At 38.6% G+C, this 26,618-nt stretch overlaps 1 pseudogene; it reads left to right on the forward strand.

Annotated features, from left to right (window-relative positions):
- Positions 1 to 20,182: 20,182 nt before the first annotated feature.
- On the forward strand, positions 20,183 to 24,109 carry LOC103699712 (annotated as a pseudogene).
- Positions 24,110 to 26,618: the final 2,509 nt, after the last annotated feature.

Consider the following 26,618-nt stretch of genomic DNA (forward strand, 5'->3'; position numbering starts at 1 on the left):
AAACCCTAATCAAGAAAATAGTTCCCTATATATAGGGCCCAAATACACAATTTGCATGAAACCCCCCTTACACAAAAATAACTCCTAATAAGCCCACAAATAACACAAATAAGCCCTAAAATGCAAATGAACCCAGAAATAAAATAAACCACAAATAAATCCCTAAATGCAAATAAACCCAGAAATAAAATAAAATAAATATGCAAATAAACGGGTCTGATTCAATCCGGGGGCTCAGGATCATCTGGATGAAGTGCTCTGATGTCCCCATCAACTCCTCCCGAGTGAGAAAAACTTGACCCCGTCGAGTACAGGTCTGGCCGGCTGTCGTACTGCTCCAGAAGATCGGGGTCGAGGCGCTGCAACTGTGCTCTGGAAATCCACGTCACATCAGACTTTGGTCGACCTTTCCACCGAACAAGGTAACGTTGGTAACCACCGTTCCTGGTTGAAATAACCTGCTCATCCAATATATGTTCTATTTGTTCTCTGCGTGCATGAACTGTCGTGACGTAGGCGACCAGGATGTGTGCTTCTGGGCTGGGCGACGATCGGTGCGCGGTTGTAGCTGATGGACCCTTTCAATTGGCTTCTATTTGGATCTGATCACAGCACCTTGGCTAGTCTGCTGGGCTTGTAAAATGGAGGAGAGTGGACCTGCTGAGTTCGTGAGATGGGATCAGGCCTCAGTAGTGAGGGCCTGCTGGCTTGGGCCTGTGAGGAGGCAGTGGGTGGCCCGGCCCAAAAGGGGCCTGTCTGGGGTCGATGGAGAGGTGCTCGGGTGAGTTGCAATGGGCGAAGAAGAAAGGGATGAGGGCCAGGGGAAAGGGAGGGCGGCGAGCTGTGGGCGAGGAAGCGGTGGTGAGTGGTGGAGGGGTGCGGCAGTGGTGCAAAAGATGGGGAGAGGAACACGGCGGGGCAGTCGGACCGTGAGGAGGAGAGGGCGGCGGGCGGCCTGTGGAGTCGGCCGGTGGTGAGGAAAATGGGAGGGAATGTACGATGAGGCCGTCGGCGTCAGCTCGGGCCCCGGCGGGATGGTGGCGTCGGCTCGGGCCCCGGCGGGATGGTGGCGTTGGCTCGGGCACCGGCGGCTCGGGCGGTGGACGACGGAGGAGAAGGAGGGGCTCGGAGGCGACGGCGCTCGGCGAGGGGGAAGCACCGTGAGGGAGCGGCGGCACCTCGGCGGTTCGGCGAAGATGGCGGCGGAGGAGTCACGACGACGGCAGCGGCGGCGGGGCGACGACAACAGCGGCGGGCAGACGATCGGGGAAGATGAACAGGTACCCTTTCTTCTTCTTTTTTTTTTTTTTTTTTTGTGAACCCTTTCGGGTTCGGATTATCGGATTCGGGTTTTTAGAACGCAACCCGCTCCGATACCCGTTAACGACAGCAAGTGCAATTCACGTGCACGGTTTTTTTTCTTTTTCTTTTTTTTTTTTTTTTGGGACCCGGGTTACCGGGTTGTGGGTTAACGGTGTTGCCCAAGGTGACAAGCCAAGAGGGGGGGGTGAATTGGTTTCTTCTAAATTTTGGTGCTTTAAATGTTTTCTTAATTAAGTGCGGTGGATGCTTCCTTAAACTATTTGAATGATTTAAACTAGTGCAAAGATAGAAGATGATGCAAGAATAAACGTAAGCACAAGCACAACACAAACACAACAATATATAGTGGTTCGGTGCTCTCCTTAGCACCTACGTCCACTCCCCAAGCGTCCCCTTGGGAATTCACTATAATCCCGCGGATTACAGTTGGATTGTTTTCCGGGCTCACAATCCAAAAACCTTTGTTGGTTTTACGGGCTCACCAACGAACCTATACATTTGGTTTTCCGGGTTCACCAAAAACCTTTGTTGGTTTTGCGGGCTCACCAACGAACCTTTACACTTTGGTTTTCCGGGTTCACCAAAAACCTTTGTTGGTTTTGCGGGCTAACCAACGAACCTTTACAAAGTGTTTGACAAACCAAAAGAAAAGATTCAAACTCCTAAATGAGCATATGAAACAATATAAACTACAAAGAAGAGTTAGAAAGTATTTATCGCTTTGAAGTGGCTTTGCTCTTCTTTGTCAAGGATGCTTCACTCTTCAAGGGAGGATGGAGCTCTTGATGCCTCTTTGAATCTGCTCAATCCCTTTCTTTGATTCTTGAATGAAGCACTTGGATGAAGCTTGCCTTGCTAGGGTTCTCTCTTGAATGCACTTAATGTATTTTTCCAAAAGCTTGCTTCCTCTGATGAATACTCCCTCTTAAATACTTCTCCAACCTCCAAATAGTCCTTTCTGACTGTTGGATTGAAGAAACTAGCCGTTTATAGCCGTTGGGAGTCCAAAAAGCATTTCTGCACAACTAGCCGTTATGTTCAGCCCGTGTTTGGGTCGGCTCAACCTGTCCTTGGGTCGACCCAACCTTCACTTGGGTCGACTCAAACATTTCTTGGGTCGACCCTCTCAGAAAACACAGAAACTTGAAATTCAGCCTTCCTTTCCTTGGGTCGACCCAACCTTTCTTTGGGTCGACTCAACCTTGGGTCAGCTCAAACTTTTCTTGGGTCGACTCAACCTTGGGTCAGTTCAAACTTTTCTTGGGTCGACCCAACTTTCAGAAAATTCAGAATCTTGAATTTCAGCCTTTCTTCACTTGGGTCGACTCAACCTTTCTTTGGGTCGACTCAAGGTTTACTTGGGTCGACTCAACTTCTTCTTGGGTCGACCCTCTCAGTAAATCCAGAGAACCATTTTCTGAGTTGTTTGAGGATCTGGATGTTTGGGTCGACTCATGCTTTCCTTGGGTCGACCCAACTCACTGTTCATCTGTGCCATTTTTGCAGAAGTGTGCCAAATGATTTCTTGATGTGCCGGGGTCGACCTAATCATCCTTTGGGTCGACTCAATCCACACTTTGCTGCATTCTCAAGGTTAGATTCATTCAAATGAACAAAGTCATGTATCTATTTTCAATTAACCAAATATACTGAGAGTAATGAACTTATAAATGAAGTATCAATTTAACTTATAGCATACTCTAGATAATTGCTTGTTAATCATCAAAATAACACTATCATCCTCAATCTCCCCCTTTTTGATGATTACAAAATAAAGAGTATAAGTCTATTGATACTTGTCTTTAAAATCAGTTTATAAAAGAGATTAAATTGCTGAATTTCAGCTTTTCATATATACTTGTGAAATCTCCCCCTATATCATTCAAATATTGCCAATTTGACTTTTTGAATTGCTCCCCCTTTCATTTATAATTCATTAGCAATGAAACTTCAAAAATTGGAGATAAACTCTGAGTTTCAGGTTATGTATCGGGGTGCGAGAGGTGCGTGCCAAATTCTGAATTTATATGTGCCAAATTCTGAACTTTGATGGAAATTTTTGATTTAGTCAATTTCATTGTTACAAATTGCTCCCCCTTAGATGTATAAGCTTTCTTATATGATTTTCAATTTGTTTGCCCATTTATTTCTCTTTTCTTTATATAACTTTTATCTTTATTTCTCCCCTTTTTGTTATATTTCTTTACTTCTCCCAAAATTAATACTCTTTCTTTACTTCTTAAATAAAATACTCTTTCTTTACTTAAATTGAATACTCTTTCTTTTCTTAATACTCTTTCTTTTCTTAAATACTCTTTCTTTTCTTCTCCCCCTTTTTGTTATCATCAAAAATATATATATGTGAAAAGATGCAATAAATAATAAACTTCAAACTTCATTGATCAAAATAGGAACATTTTCATACATTCATGTCAAAAACAAAGACAGATACAATGTTCCTTAATCAAAGTTTAAGATACATGATAAACACAAAATAAATATGAGAACTAGATACATATCCTAGGCTTTAAAGAAAGATCGTGAGACTCTCCCGGATAGCTTGACTACGGCTCTCTTGGGTCCCATTTCTCCAAGATCTTGAAGTATTCTACTATTTGGAGATGATTGGAGAAGATTTGAGAGTGGGGAATAGGGTTTTCAGAAGAGGACAAAGGGTAAACAGTGCCCTAGATATGCTCTCAGGTCCCCTTTTAACAGTGGGGTCCCGACGTTGGGTCGACTCAAGATTTTTCTTGGGTCGACTCAACGTTGGGTCGACCCTGTTCTGGGTTGGGTCGACCCAAGTGCAGAATTTTCCTTTTCTCTTCCTTTTTGCTTCTAAAAATTTTCCTTGCTTCCAATCCTTATAAATTCTTTCTGGGACAATGATACATGAGTAAGAAATCTATAGATAACACGTTTGACTCATGTTTCATGGATTTTTAGAAATTGGAGGAATGTATCATGAGACTACTTGCTCCCTTTTATATTTCTTCAATAAAAAAGGATCACATATGCCTAATTCCCTCCTTAGCGTGCAGAATCTATCTTCACTCAAGGGTTTTGTGAATATGTCGTCTAATTGTTTTTCAGTGCATATATGCTTAATACATATGTTTCTATTTTGCACATGATCCCTAATAAAATGATATCTTATTTCTATGTGTTTGGCTTTAGGAATGAGATATTAAGGATGTAAGCCAGAAGTGATCTCTAAATGTAGATTCCAAAGATATTTTTCAAATCAAGTGTAGATGGAATCTTTTTCAAGTTATTTCAAGGAGTATCAAGAATAATATTCAAAGAAGGCACGAATGAAAACTCAACATCTTTATATATATATATATATATATATATTAAGTATATAACAAGATGAGAGCAATCTAATTAATTTTCAGAGTATAGTATAAGAACAAATAAAGATCAAAACTTATATACTCAAAAAACATAAGATTATGTTGAATCCTTAATTCTTAATGACTTCAAAGTTCTTTCATGATATAAAAGTATTGGAGCATAGATACCAAAATATGAATTTATGCAATGTAGGATATAAAATTCAAGGCTTTGAAAGTTCTTTTAGAGCTCTCTTAAAAACTTTCTTTTACTCCTTTAAAGATCATAGCATCAAAATCAATTAAAATGAATTGGCTCATGATTGAAACACTAAAGTGCAAGCCAATAAGAGCTCATTAGTAGATTCCAAAGTAAATTTCCAATACTAAGACAAATGGAATCCTTTTCACTTAGTTTTCAAAACAAGTGATTTACCAATTAAGTACAGATAAAAATCCAACTTTCAAAAGATATTCAATGAAGCACAAAGTTTAATACCACTTTACATTTAGTATTCTTTCTCTTATCTTTAGTTGAATTTCAGATTTTAATGATAAACGTAAATAAAACTGAACCTTTATGATATCAAGAATGTAGAGTGATCTAGAATTATTCAAAATTTATAACAATCACTCTTTTTAATCTTTTAAGAACAAGTTATGCTTCCTCTTAATCTTTGAGAAAATGTACTGAAATATTAATCAGAAAATGATTCATTTGAAGCTCAAATTCTTTCAAAAGCATTTACATTTTCTTTCTTTTAAGAATCATTTGAGTGAGCTGAAATATTTCTAGACTTGAGATCATTCACTCTTTTAATAATATATATACATATATATTTTGATGAAAGTCTTTAACAATGTAGGAGAGAAAAAAATATATAGATGATCATTGAAGTATATGTATTTATAGAACTCAATTTCTTAATCAAGGTTTTTCAGCAATGTATATATGAAGCACAATAAATCTTTTCAATATCAAAATAAAATCATATATTAAAAATATTTGTTTGCAATCAAGATCATCAAAAGACACATCATTCAGACCAATATTAGTACACTTTGAAGATAAGAAATGATATGTTTCAGATGCGTATCGGGACAAGCAATCAAGGCATCAGAATTATTCTATTTTTCTTAAGCTGTAATTTTATCTAGAAATTCATATTGAGTTTAAGCTTTTATATAAAATCAGATTCTGAATTTCATAAAGATTCTCAAGGAGGCTTTCAAAGTTGTAATTTGAGATATGTATCTTCTCATTGTAGCTCATCTTAAATCATTACGATTGAAAATACATATTTCAAGAACATTAGAGCACATCCAGAATCTTTGTAATTCATATTGAATTTTGGTACAAATTGGAGGACATGATGTTCTAATGTTAGGCAAGATAAAAGATAAATCAGAATCAATTCATTTTGCCTAATTTGCAAATTCAAATTATGCTTTTCTTTTATTTTTCAAAATATATTCATTAAAACAGAATGATGTTGTTGTTGGTAATACCATGTTTCAATCAAATTTTATAGGCCTGAAGCATTACCAGTTATATTTAGGAAAGATCTTTGTTATTTGAATATTGAAGACACATAATTCAAAATATCATGTCACATGCAAAACATAATGTGCATTAAGTCATAACATCATGTATTAAAACATTAAGAGCAAGCATGTCAAAGATCAAAATTTATTCTTTTCAAATAAACTCTCCCTATTTATATATAATTCTACACTGATTTTATCCTTAAGGTGTGTTTTCAAGTGATCGAAACTTCATTTGGCTTTTCACAAGCTTTTTATATACTTTCATTTATCTTGTCATTCATTTCCTTATTTTTGAATTTCTTTCTTTAACCATTTAGTGAACATTCTAATCTTCATTTCTTTTGGTATTACTTTTCTATGCTCTATACTCTATTTGCTCCCTATCCGGTGGAGTTGGAAGGGGCACGAGGTACTACCACTAGCCTCCCTCTTGTGCCGTCCCTAATATGCCCTACACCGAATAGTTGGGTCAAATAGTGTCGGGTACTACCACTAGCCTCCCCATTGACACCATCCCTATGATGAGCAATATAGAAGGTTTAAAATGTTCACTTCAAACTTTTTTCTGTAATTAATTACGGATTTTATCTCTTCCAAAGGAATGTTCATATTAGTCTCACAATTATGCCGAATGTATTATGCTTGTTTTGCTTTTTCTTAAGATTGAAGTATTTGTCTTTACTTAGATTTTACTTCTCTTGAATAATATCCATTCTCTTTTCTTTATCTCTCTCTCTTTTTGTTATTCTCAAGTAATTTACATGAAAGAGCAGAATAAAGAAATAATCTTATATGCTGCATATGCATGTATATCATGCAAACAGCATTTTCATTATGCCCAATGATTCATAGCTTATCACAAGTTATTTTGAATTAGAGATTTGAGGCATAAACTTGTGTATTTCATGGTTATGCATTATATAGGAAAAAGTAAACTTCAATTTAATCACACCATGAAACAATCATCACTAGCATGAGAATGAAGCATGATATCAAGATGATCAGCAATTAAGGGTTTAATCATGCTACCATATAATTTCAGACTATTGATTTTGCTCAACTAACTCATAAGAGAAGAGTTTAGATTACCCGTGCATTTAGCATTCTTCAAGCCAAATACCTTTTAGATTCTTTACACCCTTGGCTGAAGAAAATCTTCCTCTTTTTTTTTGTTTCCAAGAGAATGTTTATTGTATCTTTCATCGAGGTGTCCTCCAAGTTGAAATTTCTTGCTCACAAATCCTGTATCATTAGCAAAATCTTTTTCTTTTCTTGAAGGCAATTCATTAGGTTCTCTAGGATACAAAAACATTCATACAACATATTTCTTAACTAGATGACTTAACATAAGATATGACAATAATTGAATATTAAGTCACTTCACTCAAGAGATTGTCTAAATATAAGCAAGCACAAGTCACTTGAACTAAAGAGATAACTTCATTAAGTAAAATGGTTCAAGGACAAGCATATGAGGTAATAGAAGGATTCATCAAGGTCAAATCAATTTTTTTTTATTTTCAGAATTAATTTAGCTTAGATTCTATTTGCTTAAGATAATTATCAATAAGATATACAAGTTGAGTTTTAATCAAATTATTTTAAACAATTGTTTCTATCAAAATTCAGATTGTTACATAGAATCAAAGTGATAAACTATATTCTCAATAAAAGATCTAGTTTTAATAAGAATAATATAAATTGATCTTTCTACAACTAGTATCTTTTCATTGAATATTCTATATGCATTGTTCAAAGAGTAATATCCAAAGAAATACTTGTTTTATCAGATTTGGCATATATTTCATTCTTGAGAACATAATATGTATAACTGAAAAACATGAAGGTATGCAACATTTGATTCTCTGTTTTTCATGAGTTCACATGGGGTTTTCTTTAAAAATAGATTTAATAGAAACCTTATAATATGACAAGCTGTGATGATAGTATTAATCAACTGCTATCACAAAGCATTGTCCTTACACAACAAAGGTTCTATATTTATTTTTTTTATATATATTTTTATAACCCCTATATGCAATAGTGTTCTTGGTGCAAGCACAATTGTATTCAATACCATTTTATCAACAAATTGGTTTTCAAGGCTGTGCCATGAATTTTCACAGTTTGCAAACCTTTTTCATTTGAAACCTTTTGTAAGTTTGTGCCAAAGCAGAAAATATTTCAATTTAAGTGCCAAGAGTAAAACCAACATTAGCTTTGAGAAATCATCCATAATTACAAAATTAGAGAGCTTATCTCCTAGGTTCACAATCCTAGAGATCCAAATAAGTTCTTATGAAGAGTTTTCAAAGGCTAAAAGGTGAAAACAATATTTTCATATTTAGAAATGAATCTAGTTTGTTTTTCTAGATGACATACATAGCAAACTTTGACCTTGCAAAGAATAATCTAAGTGAACCAATGACAAGGTCTTTTGAGATCAAGTCCATACTAGTATGAGTTGATTTTATATGCCAAAACTAGACTCTTTAATCTTGGTATTCTTAATGCATATATTTAAAAAAAAATTATACCAAGTAGACATTCTTATGTTTGTGATCAATAGAAGATAATGTCATGGATAAGACCTCTCAATCAAGCATATAGAGAATTTAAAGAGTTATTCTAAGAGTATTGATTAAGCAAGTTATCCATCAATAACTGAAGCATAATATAGAAAGATGGAGTGATTTGGATATATTTTCTTTTCATGCCAAAAGTATCACTTATATCACAGAAATGATTAATACCTGCAATTTATGTTTTAATTGGATACTAAGGCAAAGAGAATGATGATATGCAAGGATTACTAATTTCATTATTCTTTTCATTTCAATTACTTTTCTTAAGTATATTTTAAGTTTCATTCTTTAATATATGTCTAGAGCACCCAATGTCTAAATTAACATCTTTTGGTTGGAGCCTTGAGTGCTAGATACACTTACAGAAAATATTCAGATTTTCAACTTAGAACCCAAGCTCTTTTGGGTCCTTGTAGGTTAGCTATTATTGTTCCTTTTGGAACCCATATTTTCTTAATAGCTATTTTGTCCATAGACTTGCAAATTTTAGGATTACAAGGAGTGAATTTCTGCATCATCTTGTTAAATTTAACAAACATAGATTTAACATGAGTAGTAGATAAACTTACAATTTTCTGTTTTTGCCTATTAGGTTCATCAGATAAATTAGAATCTGTTTTAGGACAGATAGTAGAGGATTTAACACACATGTCATTAAGGGATTTTTGTGTGTACCAAGATTGATATCCTAATCCATCCTTTTCAAATTCAGCTCTTTGATTATTTATCATTAAGTTCAGCTTTTCAGAGCTAATAGTAAATTTTTCAACTATAGGCTTAAATTTGTTAACTTCTTTAGTTAACCTTTCATTGTCTTCTGAAAGCAATTTGTTATTTTTCTTAAGTTTATCATAGCTTTCAGTGAGAAGTTGGTTTTTCTGATTTAGTTCTTTATTTTTCTCAATTAAGATTTTAGTTTCATTAGTATGTTTCTTAATTAGTGTTTCATAATGATTAGACAGTTTCATTTTTTCATTTACTAGGATTTTCTTTTCATTCTTCAGGTTCTTATTTTTACAAATGAGTTTCTTATGTTCTTTCATTAGATCAAGAAATGCATCATGTAACTCATTAAGTGTAAAATCATCTTCAGTTTTATCATATACTTCATATTCAGAAGAGAAGACACTTTGTGTTTCAACACATACCTCGTTCTTGTGTGCCACAAGGCATAGGTTTTCAATATCTGCTTGCCTCTCATCTTCTTCAAAGCTAATTTTTGATTTGCTAAAAATGTTAGTGCTTTCATATTTAACCTCAAGCATATTCCATATGTCTTTAGCAGTTATGCAAGAAGATATGTAATTAAATTCACTATCATCTAATGCACAAAATAGAATATTCATGGCTTTTGCATTTTGCTGAGCCCTTTCTTTATCATGATTAGTGTTTGTGTGTAGCCCATTGACTATGATACTCCATAAATCGTAGTCATGTGCTTGAATGAAAATGCGCATGCGTGCTTTCCAATATGTGTAGTTTATACCATCAAATAGTGGAGGTCTATCAATTAATTGTCCCTCACTCATAGAACATCCCACTTGGGTTGTCATGATCTTTAACTCTTGATTGTGAGATCAATGAGTACTATTAGAGCACCTTGCTCTGATACCACTTGTTGCCCCAAGGTGACAAGCCAAGAGGGGGGGGTGAATTGGTTTCTTCTAAATTTTGGTGCTTTAAATGTTTCTTAATTAAGTGCGGTGGATGCTTCCTTAAACTATTTGAATGATTTAAACTAGTGCAAAGATAGAAGATGATGCAAGAATAAACGTAAGCACAAGCACAACACAAACACAACAATATATAGTGGTTCGGTGCTCTCCTTAGCACCTACGTCCTCTCCCCAAGCGTCTCCTTGGGAATTCACTATAATCCCGCGGATTACAGTTGGATTGTTTTCCGGGCTCACAATCCAAAAACCTTTGTTGGTTTTACGGGCTCACCAACGAACCTATACACTTGGTTTTCCGGGTTCACCAAAAACCTTTGTTGGTTTTGCGGGCTCACCAACGAACCTTTACACTTTGGTTTTCCGGGTTCACCAAAAACCTTTGTTGGTTTTGCGGGCTAACCAACGAACCTTTACAAAGTGTTTGACAAACAAAAAGAAAAGATTCAAACTCCTAAATGAGCATATGAAACAATATAAACTACAAAGAAGAGTTAGAAAGTATTTATCGCTTTGAAGTGGCTTTGCTCTTCTTTGTCAAGGATGCTTCACTCTTCAAGGGAGGATGGAGCTCTTGATGCCTCTTTGAATCTGCTCAATCCCTTTCTTTGATTCTTGAATGAAGCACTTGGATGAAGCTTGCCTTGCTAGGGTTCTCTCTTGAATGCATTTAATGTATTTTCCCAAAAGCTTGCTTCCTCTGATGAAATACTCCCTCTTAAATACTTCTCCAACCTCCAAATAGTCCTTTCTGACCGTTGGATTGAAGAAACTAGCCGTTTATAGCCGTTGGGAGTCCAAAAAGCATTTCTGCACAACTAGCCGTTATGTTCAGCCCGTGTTTGGGTCGGCTCAACCTGTCCTTGGGTCGACCCAACCTTCACTTGGGTCGACTCAAACATTTCTTGGGTCGACCCTCTCAGAAACACAGAAACTTGAAAATTCAGCCTTCCTTTCCTTGGGTCGACCCAACCTTTCTTTGGGTCGACTCAACCTTGGGTCAGCTCAAACTTTTCTTGGGTCGACTCAACCTTGGGTCAGCTCAAACTTTTTTTGGGTCGACCCAACTTTCAGAAAATTCAGAATCTTGAATTTCAGCCTTTCTTCACTTGGGTCGACTCAACCTTTCTTTGGGTCGACTCAAGGTTTACTTGGGTCGACTCAACTTCTTCTTGGGTCGACCCTCTCAGTAAATCCAGAGAACCATTTTCTGAGTTGTTTGAGGATCTTGATGTTTGGGTCGACTCATGCTTTCCTTGGGTCGACCCAACTCACTGTTCATTCTGTGCCATTTTTGCAGAAGTGTGCCAAATGATTTCTTGATGTGCCGGGGTCGACCTAATCATCCTTTGGGTCGACTCAATCCACACTTTGCTGCATTCTCAAGGTTAGATTCATTCAAATGAACAAGGTCATGTATCTATTTTCAATTAACCAAATATACTGAGAGTAATGAACTTATAAATGAAGTATCAATTTAACTTATAGCATACTCTAGATAATTGCTTGTTAATCATCAAAATAACACTATCATCCTCAAACGGGTTGAGAACTTACCCGTTACCCTGATTCTTTCTTCAACCTCCCGACGAATTCGGGAGGGCGTCGATCTTCGCGGCAGCGGCTGCGGGCGGGGCGGAGGTCGCGGCCGCGGCTCGGCGGCGACGGTGGCAGCCGATCTCGGGTTTCCCGGCGGCGGTCTTCTCTGTGGGCCCGATGCAGGCGGTTGGCGGCAGACACGGGCGGCTCGGGTTGTAGCAGCGGAGGGAGGCGTTAGGGCGGCGACGGAGAGGGAGAGCGGTGTCCCACTCCCGAATCTGGCCACGGACGGCGGCCACAGGGGTCGCGGCCGAAAACTTCCTCCGTCAGGACCGTTGCCGCACGGTTGACACCAGGACGGCGGGTTTCCGTGGGGTCACGGTGACCTCCGGCAGCGAATCAAAGCGGCGGTGCTGGTGTTGTCGGCGGCGAGGGGTAGAAGCGGTGGCCGCGAGCGTGGTGACGGGTGGCCATGGGAACAGGGTACTGCAAAGGGTTTTTTTTTTTTTTTTTTTTTTTTTTTTTGCTCTGGTGAAAACACAGACCGAGAGAGAGGGAGGGTCGGATGCGGATGGGCGGCGATCTGGGCCTTCACAGACTCAGCGGTGATTTTTTTTTTTTTTTTTTTTTTTTTGAGCAGACTGACAGAGGGAAAGGCCCTGTTCTCCTTGAAGCACCGTGAGAACCAATGGGAAAGGAAGGCTGTTGTTGGATCGGGGCTTTGGCAGCAGGGGCAAAACCAGCCTTGCTCTGATACCAAGTTGATGCCGGACCAAATTTTAAATGGAAGCAGGAGAAGAGGGGAAGAGAAGGAGGAAGAAGAAGAGAAGAAGGAGAAGGGAGGAGAAGAGAAGAAGAGGAAACGTGGGGGAAAGAAATCTTTAATTCTTCATTAAACCCTAATCAAGAAAATAGTTCCCTATATATAGGGCCCAAATACACAATTTGCATGAAACACCCCTTACACAAAAATAACTCCTAATAAGCCCACAAATAACACAAATAAGCCCTAAAATGCAAATGAACTCAGAAATAAAATAAACCACAAATAAATCCCTAAATGCAAATAAACCCAGAAATAAAATAAAATAAATATGCAAATAAACGGGTCTGATTCAATCCGAGGGCTCAGGATCATCTGGATGAAGTGTTCTGATGTCCCCATCAAATAGCTTTAAGTTGATGCATAGTTTAGAGGCGTCAAAGTTGATTTTGTTTTAAATTCTTGTTGTTCAGAAATGTCAAAATCATGATAGCAGACCCAACATTTTAAAACGTATATGACGTGACGTACGTAGACCAATATTTTCTAACCATTAGAATAACCTATTGCCTTCCTATTAAATTCTCTCCCTATACCCATTTATGCGCACACTCACAGACACATATGCATTTAGACAATCATAAAATATTGGAAAAAAATTAAAAAATATTAAAGAAATTAGCTCTAGGAATATAAAATATATAGGGCATGCAGAAATATTGTCATATAAAAAAATGCAGGGCCTCATAATTTCTTTGGCTTTTATTTCCATGGAGAAAAAACTCCCTTAACGTAGGGTTGTTTCAAAAATTTAGTTAGAATGAAAAAAGAGTATCTTGTGAACTAGTTGATCCTTTTTCTTGCCCCAAACCAAACGTAGCCCAATGTTAACGGATTAAGTAAAAAAATCCAAGAAAAATAAATAAATAATTCCAAGCATCACTCTTTCTCCTATCTTTGCTTCCTCCTATGTTAAGTTCCAAGCTTTCTGCCGCAGTCCTCGTTTGCTGTAGGCACGGGCCCACTCTCACAGCCAACAATGAATTTCCAAGTATTCCTTCTAGAGAGGTTTAAGTTGGACCAATCCGAAAAAAAAAAAGTGTCCTAGTGCACGAGACTCCCGCCTATACAAGACTTGAGGAGGATACCCCATTATATAAAAAGGTTATTTCTATGTCTTGAACTTGTAACTCTCATGTCACAAACTCATAATAGCAATCTTACCATTGTTCGAAGTCTTACCCTCTCTAAGCTATGGTGTCCTCAAGCAACTCAGAAATCACATATGTTTGATCACTCAGTTTCTTGATAAACCTATAGAACAATAATCTAATCAGGAATAAAGAAGATTTTTCTCAATCTATTTAACTTGAATCTCTCAAAAAAAATTTAGAAAAAGATAAAAAAAATTGATGGTTAAAAATCCGAGATGCATAGACCCTATTATAACAGTGAGGTTTGTCCTTACATAATTTAGGCAGATTTATCTTTTTAATTCTAATAGGACTTTCTTTCCTAAAATAAACATCCTAGTAGAAATATTCTAAAAAAGATAAAATTCTTAAGGAGGTAGATCTCGACTGGCAGCTCTAACGGCTATATTTTCATAAGAACAGTACGGAGGGAAAATGTTAGTAACGGTTATATTTTTGTGTCTAACGGCTAGTTATGTATTCCCTCCTACTTAGAGACTATAAATACAAGGGAACCAAGTGGATTAAAAAAGTGCTCAACGACCAAACTTCAAGACATCAATTGGAGAGCCCAAAATCTAGAGTATTGAAGTAAGCAAAACCATTGGAAGCATCAACCTCAATCATTCTACATCAATCCTCATTTCTGGAAGTTGGTGAAGCATTCAAGACATCCTTCTACACCAACGACTTCTCTATTGGTCCTATCACTGTTTGCATTTACTCTTTTATTGTCTGAGCAATAGTGTATTTAAATTCTTTCCATCTTATTTGTTCAAGTTTCAGAGGGTTCTGAAACTTGGGGAAAAGTCTTGTCCCAACCTTAATTGGACTGTGTAAGGTTGTGGTTGGTGAGTCGGAAAAAATCAACTGGGTTCGTTTGTGATCCCGGAAAACAACAAGTTGGTTGTAAACTAATAAAACAACCGGGTAGGTTCTAGTCGGTGAGCCTGTGAAAACCGATCGGGTTCATTGTGCACCGGAAAACAACAAGTTGGTTGTGAGCTTGTAAAACAACTGGACTGTAATCCAAGAGATTATAGTGAAATTCTCAAGAGGTCTTGGGGAGTGGATGTAGGTGCAAGGTTGGCACCAAACCACTACAAAACTCTATGTTTGTGATTGTTTTGTTTTACATTGTTTCTATTATGTATTTACTGCTTTATCTTAGATCTATTTCAAGTGCACTTACATTAGCAATCACATTCCTTCTTGCTAAACCTTTGGATTGAATTCAAGCCTTGCACCTAAAGAGCTTTAGCAAGATATCTTTCCGCTGCACTTAACTCTAAAACTGATTAAGTTTAAATATGTTAAGATTAATTTTTTTTTAATTACCCAATTCACCCCTCCTCTTGGGCTGCATATCTGGGCAACATAGAGATCTTCAGACATTGATCAGCAGGGAGCCTGTCTAGCAGATTGACTGGGGGTGGATTTGGAGATTGAGAATTCACCCTTGTGTTGGTGCTCTTCCTTTGGAAGGTGGCTTGGTGATGCCTACCGACCAGGAGTTTGTTAGCTAGGCGAGGTGTGAAAACTACTTCGTATTGCGAGGTATGCTCGGATGTCGAGGAGACCATCTGCCATGTTCTTCTTCGGTGCCCCAGGGCGGTGCAGATCTGGCGGTGTTTACCTACTCTTCCGATGAGGTGGGGGTCGGCTAAGGACCTACTACATCATCTGAGGGAATCCATGTGGAGTCCTAGCACCATGAGGAGGGAATTATGAGAGCATACCTGGCCTATCACATTTGGTTGGACAGAAATGCCCGCTTGTTCGAGGGCAAGAGGATGTCTTCGCGGTTAGTGATGGAGAGAGCTCTGATTCATGCTGTGGAGGTTTCCACAGTGACCACTTCGATTTCCTTTAGGACCTCTAGGGACACCTGGGGTACTCATACCTCTTTCACAATGCCTGGGTTCGCTTTTTTCTTTTGGGTACCCCCACCCCTGATCATTTCAAAGTGAATTCGATGGTGGTATGTTGATGGATAGAGACTTGGAAGGTGTGGGGTTTGTAATCAGAGACTATGCTGGCAAATTGATTGCGACTGGGGGCCGGTGGACCCCAGGCCTGTCTGTCATCGAGGCGGAGTTACAGGCAGCCTGGGAAGGTATCTCCTATGCAAGACACGTTCTGGGAGCCGACAGGGTGTATCCTGAGGGAGACTCCTCCACGATGATTGTTTAGAATCAGGGAGTGGATAGGTATGGGGATGACCATCCAGTGATTTGGGAGTTCCGCAAACTGGCCCGAGAGTTTATCTTTTTTCAGGCTGCACATGTGTTTCGAGAGGCGAACAGAGCAGCAGTTTGGGTCGCCTCATTTGTAGCCCAACACTCTGGAGAGTTCATATGGTCGACATTGACAGTTCTACCCCCACCCTTGGATCTTTTACTCTTTTTGACTTGGCAGGATGTACTCATGTTAGAGATATATGAAATGCCATTTTTCACCCAAAAAAAAAAGCTATCCAATTTTTAAAAACAAATTATTTTAATCGGACGTCGTATGACTAAGTGATGGCTTCCAAAAAATTTGGTCTACGATCTAACTTCTCAATGTAGCTGATTTTGCACCTAGAACCTATCCAACTCTATTCATACTGGACAAAATAATTTACATCGAGTCAGAAATTTAATTTACACCGAGTCAGAATTTTTTTTGGATCAAAGAATCTAACTAGTGGAACGATAGCAATGGATGCAGTTTAGATCCTGGAAGTGGAAAATATCGCATGACATGTAGCCTTTTATGATTCCAACTTTGATGAGACATGATAGAAGATAGGGGATTTTAATCTTATTACTGCAGAAGTCCTGAATGCCCTCATTGTTGTCTGGTCCTATACCCGATGCGCCACCATCACTACAGGAAAATGGGCCTTTCCCGACTCTTTTTTCAGTAGCGTTGGAAAAAAAGCGTACCGTGTCGAACTTCACGGACGCTTCAATTTAGCATCGGTAATTCTCAGGAATAGATGACGCTTAAAAGTGTCGTCATAATCCTACAGAAAAAACCCACACTTTTTAAAAAGGGTTGGTAATAGACGACGCTTATTAGGGTCGTCGTACTTTGAGTGGTTAAGACAATGCTTATAAGCGTCGTCCTATGTCCAATTCCCAAACAAAACCAGCGGCCGACCCCCCTCCTCATTCTGCATCCCGATCTAGCCCTGGCTCCTCTCCTCCTCCCTCCTCTCTGACGACCAGCGACAGACCCGTGTGCTCTCCAGCCGGCTTCGAGCGACGTCCGACGCCAAGCTCCTCTCTTCCTCCCTCCTCTGCGGCGTCGTGCTACCACGCGTCCGCAACCTCCTCTCCTCCTTCCTCCTCTGCGGCACCGACCGGCCAATCTCATCCTTCTCCGCTCGAGAAAGAGGTATCATTTGATAACCCCACCGAATAGAAAATTTCTTGATAATTTATTGGTGGATGTGTGTAATCCGAATGCTTTTGGTTGTAGTTATGCATTCTTTGTACTTTACATTGATAAAAAAATGTTCTATTGTCTGGTAGAAGCAAGTGAATTAGATTTTTCGTTCGTGGTTGGGAGCATTGAGAAATATTTTGATAACCAAATTACATGATGGAAGCTGTGATAGTAACATCCGAGTGTTCTTCCCAATTTTCTTGTTCTTATTCGCCTGCTTTATTCTTTTATGTCCGGTAGTATGTCGTCTGTTGTCAAATTGCTAGTAAAGGTAATTTCTAATATATTCTCCCCCATAAGGTTTGCACGGTGCTACACTTAAAATTATCATAATGTACATGAAATCATTTAAAGGTTTGCACGGTGCTCCTACTACTGAACAGAATAGTGCAAATCCAATACACACTTCTCTTGTAGTGCAAACCCAATACCTAATCTAGTCATTGTTTACTGGCCTTTCCAAGATTCTTACATGCCATATGCTTGAAAGATGATAAGAAGCCAAAAGCAAGTTAGTTATGTTTTGTGATTATAGAAAACTACAACTTATGAAATGCATGGATTATTTTTTTCATCTCCTTCACATCACAGCTCAATGAATGCTTCCCCAGTTGTGTTGGCTCAGAGTTTTAAAATACTTATCAGGCAGCTCTAAAAGAATTCCAACTTGTCCTATAAATGGATTTCCATAGTGTCTTCTTCTCTCTCTTTTTTATGTATTTATAGCTGGGAGGGTCAATATCCCTTGAACAGTTTGAATACATAAGTTACACTGTGACTCCTCTAACTCTAACAACACATTGTCCTGCCTATCTAGTTATAAGAGAAGATTAGATTACAGGGGATCATTTTTAGATCATGAGAAGTGCCGACAATCTTTCTAGTCCCAAGTAAATGTTGATTAGATGGCTTGATCAAAACTGGCTGATCGATCTGTTATATTATAATTGGTAACACAAGAAACGGAGTGATTTCACCTGATAAGAAGAGCCCAATGAGTGATGATTATTACATCAAAATAGTTTAAATTAATCAATATTCCGTAGTGGGATTCAATAAAATAGAGCATGCCAAAGCAGTTTCGACCACGAATTAAGTACCTCGATTTTGACAGGTGCTCAAATAGTGTTGAATGTTCATTTCTCTTTTGACTGAATGGGAGAAGTTATGTTGGATGTTCATTTCATAAGCCATTTCACTCCAAATTAAGAGCATTTTTTTTCTTCTATATATCAGAAAGCTTTGTATATAACTTGGTTTGGATAGAATGTGAACTATAAATGCATTAGTTAAAAAGGAGCACCTCAGCGCTCCGTATGATTTCCACGAATTGATGGAACCGCATACGATGTCTCAATTCCTTAGAAGGTACAGTATGAAACTTTTAATCCTTTAAATACTCAGTATTTATTATTTAACTAATATTGCTTCTTTTTGTGCATACTAGGTAACAACATGCCGCGAGAAAAAACGATTCAGAGATGTTGAGTTTCAGCACACATCCGTGGGATCTTCTTCCGATCAGTCCCTACGGTCCCAGCAGCCCGACGAGCCCCAGCAGCCCGACGAGCCCCAGCAGCATAAGTCTCAGTCTGAGCACGTGCCACCTGTTGATTGTCTAGATATGGATGACGTGCACATCCAGGATAATTTGATTTACATTTTTTATATTAATTTTTCTTACAATCCATGGATTTTTATTTTATTTTTTATAGATGGACTGGAGAGAGTGAGGAGGACACGAGGACCCACTCAAGCATGGAACGTGTGGAGCCTACGTGAGGATGAGAAGATCGTCGTCCAATGCAATGAACTGGGGCAGCCTATCAAGAGGGCTGCAAGCATTTTATCGGTTTTTTTGGGATCGGTTGCGCGAAAGGGTCAGTTATGTCCGCTCAACTATATGAAATGGAATGAAATGTTTCATTTGTATAAGGTTGAGCTTCTTAAAGTTATTGAGGTAAAGAATTGAATTTACTTACTATCATAATTTTATTTTTTGATTTATCATTGCTATAATATTCTTAACTTTGGTATAAAAAAGTTTGTCCTTCCTGCAAATAGCCATGATTGGGTGCTGAAGTCCGTCAACCACAAATGGAAAGAATATAAGGCGAAGCTAAAGGCGGACTGGAAGCACATGGAAATGACTGAAGAGGAGGTGGCCCGTGTTTGTCCTCCTGATGTAATCCCTCATCAATGGAGGGAGCTTGTCCACTACTGGTTTTCAGAGAAAGCTCAGGTTGTGTATATTTTTTCAATACCTTACATTGTATTTACTAATAATATAGATTACAAATTTATATATTAAATATATTATATTATTTATTCTTTTTTGGGAAGACATATTTCAACTTTGGTAGAGCTGCACGAGCCTCTCAGACTGTTCCTCATACTTCAGGCTCGATGAGTTATGCTAGGCGTAGAGCTGAATTCGTAAGTTTTTTTGAAACTCTTTGAAACTATTTTAAACTGTTCTATTATATAGTATGTATCATGATAACTAGCTTATCAATATACTTTTTGTTGTAGATGAATGATAATGGGAGGGAGCCTAGTAAGGTGGAATTTTATAAGATGACTCACACCCACCAAGATGGCAGTTTTGTTCGGAAGGAGGCAAGAGATATATTTGTATGTATTCATCTTTGAATCTTTCAACGATATTATTATTAATTCTATTATTGCCATATATTAATATGACTTTTTCTTTTGAGAGATATAGGACAGGGCAACAATTCTTATTTCAGAGCGTGTCGGGGAGTCATCATCATCCAACGCGACCAGTCATGTCGAAGCTCAGGTGCTCGCGAATTATTGGGCCAGAGCGTTATGGTCGAGTGAGGGATTATGGCGTTGGAGTTATCCCCACTCAGATGTCTGCAGTAGAAAGTATACAAGAAATGCTGGAGAAGGTAGTAGCAATGCAGAAGTTAGTAGACTTCAAGCAACAATTGAAGATATGAAGGATCGCCATCAAGCAGAGTTGGTAGAGCTGAAGCAAAACCAACAAACTTTGCAGTCTCAGCTTAAACATATTTTATCTATGTTGCAGCAATTTCTTCCTCCTCAGGTAAATAACTATATATATTGATGACTTTACATAATTATCGCTTATTTTGATGAGTTAATGATTTTATATTCCTAACTTCTAAAGTTTTTCTTTTTTTTTTGTAGATTTCTGATACTTCAATAGCTCGTAGAGATGATGATGGTGTTGAATCCGGTCCCTGATATTTTTGAGATTGTTATCTAAGGACTTTTATATGTATCTTTCTTATATTTTTCAAAATACATTGTAATTCTAAACTTATTATGTAAATTTCATCATATATGACAATATGAATTTTTTGAATGATCTGAATGTTTGTTTTGATGTAAATGTAATGCAGGTTCATATTGCTATAATATGTTTCTTAATATGTATTTGTTTTTCGAAATTTTTTTCTTAAAAAAATCCACTCCCGACGTTTTAAAGCGTCGTTAAAAAACTCCTCTGGCACGGGCTGGCACGCTTTCGCTGACACTCAGAAAGCGTCGGTAAAAATGTTTAAGCGATGCTAATAAGCATCAGTAAAAACCTGCTATAACCGTTGGAAACAATCCCGCCACTATCCGCCACGCCCAATTTCTAGTTTATGCCGACGTGTTTTTGCGTCGGAAAAACCCCATACATCGATGCTTTGTTTAGCGTTGGTAAAGCTAGACTTTTGCCAACGCTTTTTCTTAGCATCGGCAAAAAACGCCCCAATTTCTAGTTTATGCCGACGCATTTTTGCATCCGGAAAAACCCCATACGTCGATGCTTTGTTTAGCGTTGGTAAAGCTAGACTTTTGCCGACGCTTTTTCTTAGCGTCTGCAAAAACTTTTTCCACTCAGGTATCGCCGATGCTTTTTGCGACGCTTTGTTTAGCGTCGGCTGGGTTTTCACCGACGCTTATTAAGCGCGATAAAGGCTATAAAAAAACACCGAAAAAGGCCTATTTTCCTATAGTGTATTACAGTCACCTTCTTCTCTCTCCATATTCATCACTCTAAATCCACCTCCCCCCATCACCTTTTGAGGCTTTCTCTCCCCATCTCTCCCTCATCTGCCTAAGTCTAACTCTAAATTTAGAGGTAATGGAGGAAGTAATCTCCACCCTTGCCACCTTCTAGGTGGAGCACCTAAGGCATCCATCTTGTCCACCCATTCCCACCAGTATGTAGCAACCCCCTCCCATCCAACCCCCCTCCCCCTCCCCCCCCCCCCCCCCCCCCCCCCCCCCCCCCCCCCCCCCCCCCCCCCCCGGCAAGTCTACAAGACCATTTTCTTGGCTCCTCTGCCTCCCTCCATCTAAATGTGCCACCAAGCCCACTTGGCGCCCCAACGTCCTCACCATCTTCGAGAACCTCCTCCGCGACTTCCAAGCCACCCCTCCCCCTAACTACTCAAGCTTTCGCAACCTAATCAGCATCGGCATCCTTAACAGCAGCGTTTGGCCAGCATGCTGCAACTTCTCTGACAATAGCCTCGGCCTCTCCCCTCCCGCTGTGTGGCGCATGCAAAACTGGCCCTGGCTTTTGTGCCTCCCTCTATAGTCGGCAAGCTCATCGACACTCGCTCCTCCAAAGGCTGCAACTCCTACTACAACAAAAAAGGTTTTTGCCGACTTTGTATTGCCGACGCTAGTTAAAAGCGTCGGCGATTTTTTTTTTGGAGACAGTAACCGCCGACGCTTCTGAGAATAAAAAAGCTTCCAGCGACGCTTCTTTTAAGCGTCGGCGTCTGGGTACATTACCGACGCTTATAAGCGTCGGAATATTTAATCACAGACGCTTATAAGCGTCGGCATAACGGAAGAACACGACGATGCTTATAAGCGTCGTCGGACTTCATTCCTCCCACAACAAAACCCGATCGACCCCCTCCCTCTAAAGCCCTAAATCCCCATCTTACGCCGACCAACTCCCTCTCTTCTCAACCCTTTTCACCGATTCATCCATTCTCCTCCGCCGAGCACTCTTCGTCGTCGCGATGGGGGGAGTCGCTGCTGATGCGGGCGTTGAGAAAGCGGCGGACGTGGGTCTTCCTCTTCCTCGTCGTCTACTCCCTCCTCCTCTCCTCTTCCTGGAACCTCCTCCTCTCCATCCGCTCCTGGTACAACTCGGCGGCCGCCTCCGCCTCCTCCCGCGCCGCCACCGGCTGGAAGGCCCTCTACGCCTCCGTGCTCTACGGAGGGGTCTTCGGCCTGCTCCCCATGGGGGCGGCGCTGGCCGTGGTGGTGCCGGCCACGTTGGTCACTTGGATCACGATCCTCCGTGCTGCTCGCCTTCGCCGGAAAGCCCCGACGGGCGGTCGTCGCCGACGGCCGTCGGATCACCGCCGACATCACCGGTTTCGCGCCTCAAGATCCTCCTCCAAGAGGGAAACCTCGTCGCCGTCGTCGGCGCCGTCCTCAGCTTCGTTGCCCTCCTCCTCCGACGGAGACGAGGCGGAGGTGAGGACCAAGATTTGTAGTCCTTCTATCGCCCTTTTTTTTAGGGGTTTGTAATTTGGATAGTTTTGGTGTAATTTTGGAAGGAGGATTTTTCCCCCCTTTTCTTGTTTAATAGCATCTATATCACGGAGGCCAAACAAATTAGTTAGAAATTTTTGCCCTGAAAATTTTAGGATCCATAGGTTCTTTATCGGTTCCTTTGATCATCCACATCTTTTAAGTAGCACTCCTCTCTCCCTCCGAACCCCCTCACTGCCTCCTAGTATCTCCAAGTTTGGGATCTCCGACCATTCGAGCCTATGGCAGAGAAGGTGCTTGATCTTACTCTCTCTCTTAAACCTCCTTCTCATTAGAGACATTCTTTTCTATGTGATGGTACTCAATTTGTGATGCTTTGTCTTCTTTTCTACATAATAGTACTCATTTTGTGATGCTTTGTCTTCTTTTTTTTTTCTAGTTTTTGTTCTATCATTGCATCTCCAGAGTCTTTCAGAATATTTCATCTAAATCATTACATTTTTTTTCATAATCTATAAAATTTGGATTTATAGTTGTACCTTGTCTATTTTGTGTTAAATGCTTTTTGGTGGATAGCTATATTCTTCCTTAATTCCTGGGATTTTCTTCATTTACTTCTTGCTGTTATCACTAGAATCCGAGGATAAAGTATGGGCTTGGATGTCTCTCATCTAATTCTATGTAATTCTCTTTTTCTTGGAGTTAACCTTTCTTTTGTTGCTTTTTATTGACCGAAATTGGTCCATTGCATTGTTATTGCTTGAAGGTCTTTCCTCTGCTCTTTTGGTGTGCTTTTGAGGTTTTAATTGTTTTTGGGTGGGAAAAATTGTGTTACAAGCTCATGATTAATAGATAACAAGATTGTTCTCTTGTAATTCCCTCCTTCCCACCATTTGTGTTACTCGATCTATTGTTCTGCTTCTTTGTGTAGCTGACTGAGCTCTTTTTGCTTATTTTTCACTGAAATTGTGCCTCCCGTTATTATCTTGTTTAAAGCATTACTGAATATTTTGAACTCTGATTTGATAACTCACTGGTGATATGGAACATTGAATGGAGATTTGTAGGAGATTTTTGGCCCAACACATACTCGTATGTTGACAGGGCTTTACACATATGGTGTCTTTTTATCCTTATGTTTGCACCAATAATGTGGCTTACATGTTCTTCATGTGATCTAAGAACTAGATCAGTTTCATATCATCTCCAACATGGCAATCATGATGTCATGCAGACAGCTTTACAAGCTGATTCATTACATTCAATGCTATTGTGCCTTTTCCTTGTCTTCTTTTTTTCAAGGAAATTGCTTCTTAGTACTATGACTTTATCTATAATCATATGTTTACATGTGTTCTCTTATGTTTATTGATCACTTCCAATTGGACTCTATCATCTAGGTACCCTATCATACTGTCGACCAAATATATGGCCTTCCATTTTCTTTGCCTGAGCTTGAACAAGGTACATGGGCATCTCTCTCTGAATCCATATATGTGAATTAATACTGGAGAAGGTTCTTCAGTTGTTGTGTAAATTGTATATTATCATCTTCATGAGATTCCTAAGAGGAAGTTATATCCATCACTGTGAGAACTTTGAGAATATGGTCCCTTCCAATTCTCATTTGAAATGCTTCTGAAATGTTGAGTGATTCATGTTGGTAGAATTAATTGGGTGATTCTCATAATAAATTTTCCTGTAATTTCTTTCTCTGATTATTTTAACTCATTCTTTTATAGATCCAAGATTCTTCACGCTTATTCTCTGATTCAAATTCTAGCATCCATCACTCCAAGTTCTTGACCCAAAGATTCATCAACACCTAGGTATATTTTCAATTTTTGTGATTATGTATCACCGTCTTTATAATTAAAAATTTAACTTTGTTATCAAGATATAACCATATTTTCTTTATTTCTTTTTTTCTTGTCCTCCAGCTTCTTTTTTTCAGTCAAAGTTTGTTCTGTTATGAATGACATAGAATTGTGCCATTCTAACATTTGTTAAATGCTTGATCATGTAACTTTTAGTAATATCTGTTTGGGTGATAATGGACAGTGATCCAAGTTCAATCTCTCCTACTTTTGTTCTTTATATATTTTTATTCTAGGTTTCTGGGTTCAACTACGGATTGTGACATTGCCTCCTCAGATAAATTACTACATCTACTTGTACATTTTATATAAGTATCATATTTTTTTTTGAAGAGGCTTAAATAAATTTTGGTATTCTTAACTTCTTAAGGTTTTTTATTACAGGTTCTTGATACTTCATCTGCGCGTAGAAATGATGGACCCCATTGATCCCTGAAGCTTTTATTTTGGAGTTTATATGTATTTTTTTTATGCTTTTCGAAGTACATTGCAAATGTAAATTGACAGTATGAATGTAATTTGACAATATGAATGTAATTTGACAATATGAATGTTTAATAAATATGTTTGATTGTGCTATGAGTATAATCTCGTTTAGTGTGAATACCTTTGATTTTGTAAACCAGAGTTTTAAAAAAAAAATTAAATTTTTTTTAAAAAAAAATTATACTCTAACGGACGCTTTAAAGCGTCGTTAAAATCACGGACGTTATCTATTACCGACGCTTTCAAGCGTCAGTAGGTTTGACTTTAACGACGTTTTAAAGTGTCGCTAGTTACCGATGCTAAAAAAGCGTCTCTAAATTTGCAATTAGCGACGCTTTGTTTGCGTCGCTAAATTGTACGTTACCGACGCTAAAAAGTGTCGCTAATGACCGACGTTTTTGGAAAGCGTCGGAAAATGTTTTATCCATTGTAGCATAGGCGACGCTTTACCGACGCTTGGGATAGCGTCAGGATAATTTTTTCCGACGCTTAAAAGCGTCGCTAATGGCCAAAAAAAGCGTCGCTATGCCCCAATTTTCTTGTAGTGTCAATGCCATGGTTGTGGCATTGCATCACCGATGTCGTCTAGTTCCGCTCTCTCTATGATGCCAATGTCACAACACTATGTAAAATAGTAAGCTTTCAATATAGATCGAATGTCCTAGTCTAGTTTCCACACATAATCAAAAAAAAATTGGGAAGGAAAAAATAAATTTATTTAAAAAATAAAAACCAAATAAGAATTTCAGCTCACCCAAGACAATCTTACCTCACCAAAAAACATTTTCTTGTTATCGTAAAGACACTCTCACCAAAACTCTCCTCTACCGATTTTTAGAGTAACTCTCTCCTCCTCTTAATAAAAACTATGACAAAAAAACAGCACTGTTTTCTACTAAAAAAAAAAAACATCACTATCCCACTTGAACTAAAATACAACTTTAAATATAGGAGATTGATAACCTACTCTCGTTATAGTAGGTTATCAATCTACCCATTTTTCATTGGACAAAAAAATGATCCTTACTTTTTATAACTTTAAGGGTTATTTATGTCTTTTACATCCCACATAATTCACCCTCTCAACCCCCTAATTAATACCTTCTCCCTCTCTCTCATACATATATATAATATATATAGTATACACATATATATATATATATACACACACACACACATATATGCACATGATACATATACATATATGTGTGTGTGCATGTGTATATATATATATATATGCATACATATATATATATATGTATACATGTATATATATGTATACATATATATACATATATGTATACCGGAGAGAGAGAGAGAGGGAGAGAGTATTAATTAGAGGGTTGAGAGGGTGAGTTAATAT

This window comes from Phoenix dactylifera, chromosome 4, assembly GCF_009389715.1.
Source record: "Phoenix dactylifera cultivar Barhee BC4 chromosome 4, palm_55x_up_171113_PBpolish2nd_filt_p, whole genome shotgun sequence".
NCBI lineage: Eukaryota > Viridiplantae > Streptophyta > Magnoliopsida > Arecales > Arecaceae > Phoenix > Phoenix dactylifera.